A 9,620-nucleotide genomic window follows, 5' to 3' on the forward strand; every position below is an offset into this window, starting at 1 on the left:
GCCTGTGTCATAGGTTTTTGTTGTGAGGCAGAAAGATCTAGCTTTTGCTGCTTGGAGGACTTTTCTCCGAGTCCTTCTTTGCTAGTGGATGATGGCGAGCTATCATCTGTGGTGGAGGTATCGGTGTTTTTGGCCACTAGCTTTAAATGCGTGTGTGAGATGCTTCATTAAATTAGAGTTGCTTACAACAGATGTCGACAAAGTCTTCGCTCCTGGACATAATGCACATTATGCACATTACATGCACGTTCTTGCCTTGATGAATTTGAAGTAGTGCTTATATCCAACTTTTCGGATTGCTCCTGACATCTGCTGTTTCGTCGAATCTCTATTTTAGCGGTTGCGTGTGTGTGTGTGGCAAGTGTGCTGGCAAGTGTGTAAAAACACGGGCTCTGATTGGCTATCATGAAACATGACTCTGCCAATCATAATCGCTTACGTCGTTATTAACCCACCTCCTCACTAGCTGTGAGCCAGGGTGCGTTCGGATTACACAGTTTATTCAATCAATGCATAGTAACGCACTGCATTTAACATCCAGTAACGTTAACGGCGTTGTAACGACGGGAAAAGTAATTAGTTAGATTAGGCTACCCCGTAAGTGAAAAAATAACGTCGTTACCTAACGCGTTATTCCAAACACTGGATAAGACACACGTCGTTACCTAACGCGTTATTCCAAACATTGGATAAGACAGACACACAGATAAGACACACGTCGTTACCTTACGCGGTATTCCAAACACTGGATAAGACAGACACACAGATAAGACACACGTCGTTACCTAACGCGTTATTCCAAACACTGGATAAGACAGACACACAGATAAGACACACGTCGTTACCTAACGCGTTATTCCAAACACTGGATAAGACAATTTCAAAAGCAAGCACCCTCACTTTGCACACACATACACACATTCTTCACACAAACATCTTATCACACCTGCCTCATGACTTTTAATCATTCAATGGCAGACACACACACACACACCCACACACCTTTCATACTCACCTTGCAGACAACTCTCACATTCACTCACTCCTTACATACATACACACACACACTCACAGAGATTACATTCACTTTCTCACTCACACACACACACATCATGAAGAGTTGTTGAGTGCCTTTCTTTTCTTTTGCTAAGGGATGTGCGACTGTAGCTGATGTTGAGTCTTCCAAGCTTACCTGTGATGCCTCGCCTGATATTACTAGGTATGTTTGTTTTCATTCACTAGAGTAATAATGATTAGGGCTGCAGCTATCGATTCTTTTTGTAATCGATTAATCTAGCACTTTATCGATCGATTAATCGATTAATCGGATAAAAAATATTTTGCATTTTTAAACAACCAAAACAAATAATGCATAACGAAAATGACATTGCTGTAAAATGATCAAGCAAATGGCACAGAGATATTTATTCTAACTCCAACATTAGGCTACAAAAACTAAGCCCATTTATTGCAATTTACCCATTTAGTGTTTTAAGTTTTTAAGTGCCAACAATGAAATAATGTTCAAAATGCTCTCTGTAAAATTGCAGCCTCTTGTGCATGACTTAGCTGGGCGAACAAAGCTGTCCATACTATGTTGTGAAGTTGTGAAGTACTATGTTGTGAACCCATACAAACCGAATTTGGCTGCAGTTCACCAGAGTTCACCTAGATGGCGATCGCGGGCGAGTCCAAAATACATGGGGTCCTATGGAGCTACATGGCTACATTTATTGTTTTCACCTATTTAACAACTGAAACCCTCAGATTTTATTTTATTTTTTTTCGCCAAAATGGATATGGATTATCAATCAAAAGTGAAATAATCCGGGAGTCATGTCCTTTCGTTTTCTTACAGGTTGGGTCGTTGTTGTCCATAACACGCTAGCATTGATGCTATGCTATGCTATGATCATGCTAATGAATGATGTCATTGACACGTTTGAAAGGCTTTTTAGAACAATTAAGTGACTTTAAAAATATAATACTCAACCAAGTGTATTGTCTTTGTCTCCCCTTTCGAAAACAATATTCAAATTACTTGGATTTTGAGGGATACAGCTCCATAGACCTCCATTCATTCTGGACTCGCCATGCGCCCTAGATGCAATACCACACTGGAAGAGTTCGAGAGTGAAGGTTCTCCCCTTATTATGCCACAAGAAGCCAAACCCGCCAGAGCAATAGCGGCGGTCATATAGGTTTAGTCATTTAGTCATTTTTCTTTTTTTCTTTTTCGATGCCCAAATTTCCGTCAATGATTCCCGGACACTGAAAGACCGGGTACACGAAAACTTGGTGGGCATGTAACCCCACATGGATAGCATGGAACCATTGTTTTTCTTTTTGATCTGTAGCCCCCGGCTGGACTGGACCCCCGAAGGAGGAGGGTAGGGCAGACACAGTTTTCTGTGAATATCTCGAAAACCGTAGGGTTTAGGAGGACCATTTTTTTTTTTTGTATGTTGATCTCAAGGGGCCATGTCAACCCATTCCATAACCACTCATTTCATGTATAGCGCCACCTAGTTAAACACAAAAAAGTAGAAATGAGGTGTTGTAATTGAAGGTATCTGTGACCTAACATGGTCAAAACTGCACAAAATTGGAAGTGTAGGATCATTATGACACCCTCTGTATGCACGCCAAGTTTTGTGGAATTCCGTTCATGGGGGACCACACAATAAATTAATTTATGTTACTATACACCAACTGGCCTGTAGGTGGCCGGAGACAGTTTTCTGTGAATATCTCGAGAACCGTGGGGCCTAGGAGGTCCACCTTTTTATGTATGTTGGTCTTAAGGGGGCATGTCAACCCATCCCATTAACACTTATTTCATGTATAGCGCCACCTAGTTAAAAATTAAAAAGCAAAAAATTAGGTGTTTTCATCACAATATCTCTGGCTGACAAGGTCAAAACTGCACGAAATTAAAAGTCTAGGATCATTATGACACCCTCCGAATGCATGCCAAGTTTTGTGTACTTTCGTTCATGGGGGGCCTTACAATAAAATAATTTATGTGTACATTTAGTGACGACACCAACAAGGATTCCCGGACACTGAAAGACCGGGTACACAAAACTTGGTAGGCATGTACCCCCACATGGATAGCATGGAACCGTCATTCTTCGTTTTGATCTGTAGCCCCCGCTGGACTGGACCCCCTAAAGGAGGGTAGGGCAGACACAGTTCTCTGTGAATATCTTGAGAACTGTAGGGCCTAGGATGACCAATTTTTTCCCGTATGTTTGCCTCCAGGGGTCATGTTAACCCATTCCATGTGCACACCCCCACACACATAAACATAAATTTGTACACGCACACATGCACACAATTCAAGAATTTTTCCGTCATCTACTCCCTGAATTTTTGGTCATTGATACCGGGACACCGAACCACCGGGAACTTTGGTGGGTATGTAGCCCCATGAAATTTGGTTTAGTATGTACCCCACCACTAGACTTTAAATAACTACCTGGACGAAAAAATTTTTTATGGTTTGGTCTCAAGGGCCCACATCGGGATGCAATATTATTCTGCTTTGCTTTAATCGCCCCTATCTTCAGTTAAGATGTTCAGAACTGCACCAAATTTTATGTGTATGATTGACCTGGCATTCTCTGGGGGTATGCCAAGTTTCGTAGAATTTCATCCATGGGGGGGTCTAAAAAAATTAGGTTATGTGTACATTTAGTGACTGTACACTCATTGGCCTGTAAATGGCGGTGCACACATATACACATGCCCACACACAAGCACCCACATACTATCGGTATTAGAATGGCCGATACATAATTACAAATTCAGTAGGATTAAAAGAAAGCCAAAATAAATATTCATCATCATCATCATGGCTGCATTTTCAGTATTGGCGAGAAGTAGTCGTTTGTCCACTAGATGGCGCATTGTTGCAGTGAGACGTAATTTTGTTGGAAGTTAAAAGTGGGTTGGAAAAAACAATGGACGCTTCCTACAAGGACTAATTTACCGCAGCTTAACATCTAATAAGGATAGGGCGATGTTCACATGAAGTGTAATTCCCATTTCTTCTTGAAGCCGAAATAAATCTGAGGATGTTTATCGGACATGCTTGGTTTTTACTGCAGGTACGTTAATCTTGTAATATCAATAAGGACCTAGGTAATGTTACCGTTAGCGTTGGTTGAGTGATGGAGGCATTTGATTGATTGCATTTGTAGAAAACTATAAATGCGGTTATACCAAGCAAATGTATAGCAGCACTGTTTGTATCTTTCGACTGTCATTTATTGCACGTGCTACAAAATCATTCTGTGCAATGGAAGATTTACCAACGTTACACCGGTCTGATACAGTTTTGCCTATACATGCGTGAGACTGAGACGCCTGTTTATTTTGTTTTAAGTGCGTGCAGGGTGTGAGAGGGGAATCGATGTGCTTTGATTACAGCTTGGTAGTTGTAGTCTGTGAAATTAAAAAGCACGTGTGTGTGAAGTATCCAAACAATGACACCTTTATTTCATTATGGCTGCTTTAGCAAAACACCTTAAGCTACTGTGTAGTGGGTCCCATTTAGAAGTGGCTACTTCATTCGCGCTTTCCTTGACTCATGGAGCTGCGTGAATGTTATTACAACTTTTCGCCACGATATGACAGTTTAAGTCCACTTGATACTGTAAGGCGTAAGCCATTGGTTTCCAAAGGAGCCTTATGTTGTAAATAGGCCTACCGTATAATCCTACCTGTAGCTTCGGGAAGCTAACAGCTTTCTATTAGGATCTAGTTTGTTAGTTACCGTTTTGTCATAACTCCCTGATGCATTTTTGCATTTAGAATAGCCAGAGCGTGTATATCTCAATCAGAAAATTAAACAATATCGGGTGCCTATGGACAAGGCTGGGTGAACCCAGCCTGATCTGCCCGCTATTTATTTTTTGATTTCTTAAAAGATTGAGCTTGGTCTGATGAAAGCCAGACTAGCCATGGACCTCAGTTAAACAATGCAAGGGAACATGAATCAGCCTATATTTGCACGAACAATAACGGACAAAAGCTCTTCAACTTTGGCCCGTAAAATGTGTATGAACAGTCTAGCGGCGCATTTCATCAAGGCCCATTTGGACATGTCAGTTATTTGCACCACTGGTTAGATGTAAAACAGCATTTCGTTTCAGACTAGGCTACTGTTACTTAATTTGTGCATTAACAATAACATTTCAGACTACTGTTACTTAATTTGTGCATTGACAATAAAGTATTACATGAACTAAAGATGACTAAAATCTTATGTAGAAGAAGAAACATTCACAAAAAATCCATCCATCCAAAATGACCTTTGTTTTTGATAGCTGTTGAAAACGGCATGGAACTGACAGAGATGTTTTTGTTTATAAATACATAAAAAATAAATAAATAAATAAATAACATTATGCTGATACCTTTTGCTTTTCCCAAATACAATGTAGCCTACAGGTGTAAGTGACCTTTTATCAATCCAGTTGCAATGGATGAACTGTGATGAACTGCCCTACTTGTGATTGTTTAGAGATTTTAAAGGTTTTATAACAATGCTACATCTTCTTTGGCTATTCTACAATCTATTCACCTTTTCAGCACCAGTAGGCTACTTTCTGTGCAGCCGCACACACACACTCAGGCATGCCAAACAAGCATACACAAAAGTTTCAAGAGTGGGGGATGGAGTAAAATATGGAGACAAATTGAAGTGTGATTTATTTTCGCGGAACGGATGTACAGGACTGAGCGGCGGTCATATTTTGTACCGCTATGCGGTACATCTAGTTAGACATTCTCTGGTTTCATGCTGTAATCTAGACCTGACATCAAAGTAAATATCTGTTTTATGTACATTTCTACACCTGCAGCATTTACCATTAGGCTACTAACAAATAATTCCTGGGGTGAGCCTATTTGCTATGGTAACCTAGAAACCTGTGTGTGTGTGTGCACGCGTGCGGTGCGTGAGGAAAGATGAGGGTGCATGCATGTGTGTATAAGGGGTTCTTTTTTAGGAAGACTGTCTTGCAATTGAACGTGAATAAGTTTACTTACTTAAAAACATCAAAGCTAAACATTATATCACGACATCGCTACAAATACAGTATGTGATTAAAATCAGCCAACATCAATGTAGGCTATAGGCTACGTAGATAGATGATAGATAGGCTAGATAGATAGATTGATAGATAGCCTATTGACGCTTGGTGAAACAGCATGGAGTGGATGTTTTCGGTTCAGATGCTTGTTCTTTTCCTTTTTTGAGTATGTAATGATCCCAAAACTTTACTTGAAAACGTTAGACATTCTCTGCCATTTATGGACATCTTGACTCCGCCATCGCGCCAGCTAAATTCAGAATATATCACGATTCACACGCTAGTGGTGTGCTTCCTGAACAAGGGTCCTTGTGGAACAATCAGATCCCTGCGCGTATAGTGTGTGTCATAGGAGTTTATCGAGGCTTCGAGGCAGGGTTTTTGCCTCGAGTAATTTTTGTAATCGAGTTATTCGAGTAACTCGATGAATCGTTTCAGCCCTAATAATGATCAACATATTTAAATGTTTTTTTTTCTGTATTGAATTTTGTTTGGACAAAATCCTAAAAGGAATCTAATCATAGTTGATATGTGGATCTATATCTTAAATTGAATATGATAAATTCTTTTTTTCAGGTGAACGACAAGGTAATCATCAAAAGTGGATGATCAGCATTGAATCCTTATTCGTTTGTGAAGGGTCCAACCTCACCACATTTCTAACAGGCCTTGCGACATGTTTCTCCACCTTCTACATTCTGAATCTGCAATATCAGGAGGAGGCAGCTTACACCCTCTGAAGAGAGCAATCATGCATAGTACTGCTGTAATAACCACAGAACACTATACTTCTACTTCATACAACTGATTAAATCAAATATAAATGCAGTTACAGTAAGAAATAAATGTCAGTTAATTTCATTGTGAGAAAGTGTGTTAACGTTATAAATTCACATCCGATTCATTCACTTTGGCACAATTTTCCTCTACATGAATCCTAGTGTACCCTATCAGTTTTCTCTCTCTCTCACAGAGAAAAGTACCAGAAGAAGCCTAAGAACAATCACTAATAAGTAAAGTGAATGTTACTTGATTTCTCATGAATGTTACTTGATTTCCTCCCTGATTTTCATTTATACTCATCTCTGTACTTTAAATTCTTCTGGACATAATCTGTCAGTTTATTCATTCTCACATGTACACAAGCCCAATGCGATGCAATGATATTGATAATTGATAAATATCTGTGATAATTATTCTGTATCTTATTTGATTTTGAAATAGTACTACTGTAGATAACATGTCTACATTTTACATACATACGTGATACACAAGCCTAATGCGCTGTTTTTATTTTCCATGATAATTCTTTTGTACCTTATTCCCGATTTTTGAAATACTACTAGATCACGTGTCCACAATTTACATTTATACGTGATACACGAACCTAATGCAATGTTTTTTTTTAATGATAATTCTTTTGTACCTTATTTCTTGATTTTTAAAATACGATTTTCAAAATACTACTAGATAGCGTGTCTATATTTTAAACGGGCCTAATGCAATGTTTTTGTTTTCTATTATAATTCTTCTGTCTTATTCTTCTTTGAAAACTGAACACAAATAAGTAACTGATGTGAAAAAATGGATTTTTATCTTTAAAATGTTGATTTGAGAGTGGATGAACTCAATATATGGCACTTGTTTCCTGTAATTGTAAAAAATTAAAGACCTGTTGTGTAACTAACGTGAAGATCACATTTTTTCAAAATTATGTTATATACTTAACAGGAATTTAATGTTATGGTAGTCTGCCGTTAAACAACGGGAAGCTCCTGGAAATCCTGCCAGTTGTTTCCTGTTAGTTTACAGGAAATTAATGTTGTTATTTTACATTAAGATAATGTTAAACCAGGGCACCGTTAAATAACAGGAACTTCCTGGAAACTCTGCTGCCAGTTGATTCCTGTTTTTTTACGGGAAATTTTCTTACAGTGTATATATACTTACAGTATACTTCTTCTCCTCCCCTCTCTTCTCTCTCTCCTCTATCACTTCTTCACCTCCTCCCCTCTCTCTCTCCTCCTCACTTCTCCTCCTCCCCTCTCTCTCTCCTCCTCTATCACTTCTTGTCCTCCTCTCTTCTTTGACTAAGTTATATGACTATACTCTATACTCCTCATCCTGCCATGGAAGTTCCACTGGCTCCGCCCAGGGACGTGTCACAATGGAAACACTCCATCAGTTACACAGTCACTGTCAATCAAATCAGTCTTATGGAGGTGTGTGTGTGTGTATGTGAATATGTGTGAGTGTGTGTGTGTGTGTGTGTGTGGGTGTGTATGTGTCAGGCTTGTGCAAAATTCCAGAATTTAATTGAAACTGGCTCTTAAATTCCAATTCAATTCTTGAATTTCACTTGCATTTCAATTGAGGTAGCAAACAGGAAGCAGAATTGCAATTCGAATTGTGCACAACCCTGGTGGTGTGTGTGAGTGAGTGAGTGAGTGTGTATGGGTGTGTGTATATGAGTATGTGTGAGTGTGTATATAAGTATGTGTGAGTGTGTTTGAGTGTGTGTGTGTGTGTGTATGAGTATGTGTGAGTTTGTTTGTTTCTCAGTCCACTGGATGTACAGAGTAAATAAATATGTGTCTCTCATTGTGTGAATTCTTCTTGTCTCTGATATTTCAGATGTGAGAAACATGAAAAGGGATCAAACATTTGAAGAAACAGAAACAGTCGATTATATTTACATGCATCTTTGGTTGATAGTAGTTTTAAACAGATTAAGATTTAATTCAGTATGCAGGACCATTTATGTTCAAATCCCGTCACAATGTAATATTTCACGGAAGGTATTCAAATGTCAAAAACATCAAAAATGTTGTCATATTGTATGTTGCTTTGTGTGTGTGTGTGTGTGTGTGTGTGTGTGACAGTAGTTAAACACAGACTGGCCTGTTAATACGCTGTGGACGGGATGTCTCTTTGTGTGTGTGTGTGTGTGTGTGCATTCTCTGACTGCGCACCATCATCTTCGTCACCCACCAGATGAGTTCACATCAAAGGCACACAATTGTGGGAGAGCAGCCAAGTCACTTCAAAGAACAGATAGACGCTGCGCTCCACACTGGCAGAGGAGTGTGAAAACCCATTATGTTAACCCCACGCGTGTAGAGTCAACATCATCTTTGCAAGGAGTGTCAAGGAATACAGGACAGTTTACATGTTAGCTACCTTCCATGCTTATTACAATACACACACACACACATACACACAGAAAAACACAAGCACACACACATGCACACTCCCACACACAAGCGTGTGCATACACACACACACAGTGCGCTGCAGCGGGGGTTGATGTGTGAGATCATGGTGATAAGATGCAATCAGCTGTGTTTGATCCCACTGCAGCACCATACAGTCAGATGAGATGTGCCAGGATTACACAAGCACTACAGAGAGGAGTGTGTGTGAGTGTGCATGTGTGTGTGAGTGTGTGTGTGTGTGAATGTGGGTGTGTGTGTGAGTGTTGAGTAGGACTGGTGTGAGTTGTGGCAGAACTTGGGACTC

General features: G+C 39.6%; 1 long non-coding RNA gene across 1 annotated transcript; it reads left to right on the forward strand.

The window, feature by feature from the left end:
- The first annotated feature begins 531 nt into the window (after positions 1–531).
- Positions 532–7,788, forward strand: LOC125311845. Its single transcript, XR_007196534.1, has 2 exons — positions 532–1,219; positions 6,678–7,788. It is a non-coding gene; the product is annotated as an uncharacterized LOC125311845 (long non-coding RNA).
- Positions 7,789–9,620: the final 1,832 nt, after the last annotated feature.

This window comes from Alosa alosa, chromosome 18, assembly GCF_017589495.1.
Source record: "Alosa alosa isolate M-15738 ecotype Scorff River chromosome 18, AALO_Geno_1.1, whole genome shotgun sequence".
Taxonomy (NCBI): domain Eukaryota; kingdom Metazoa; phylum Chordata; class Actinopteri; order Clupeiformes; family Clupeidae; genus Alosa; species Alosa alosa.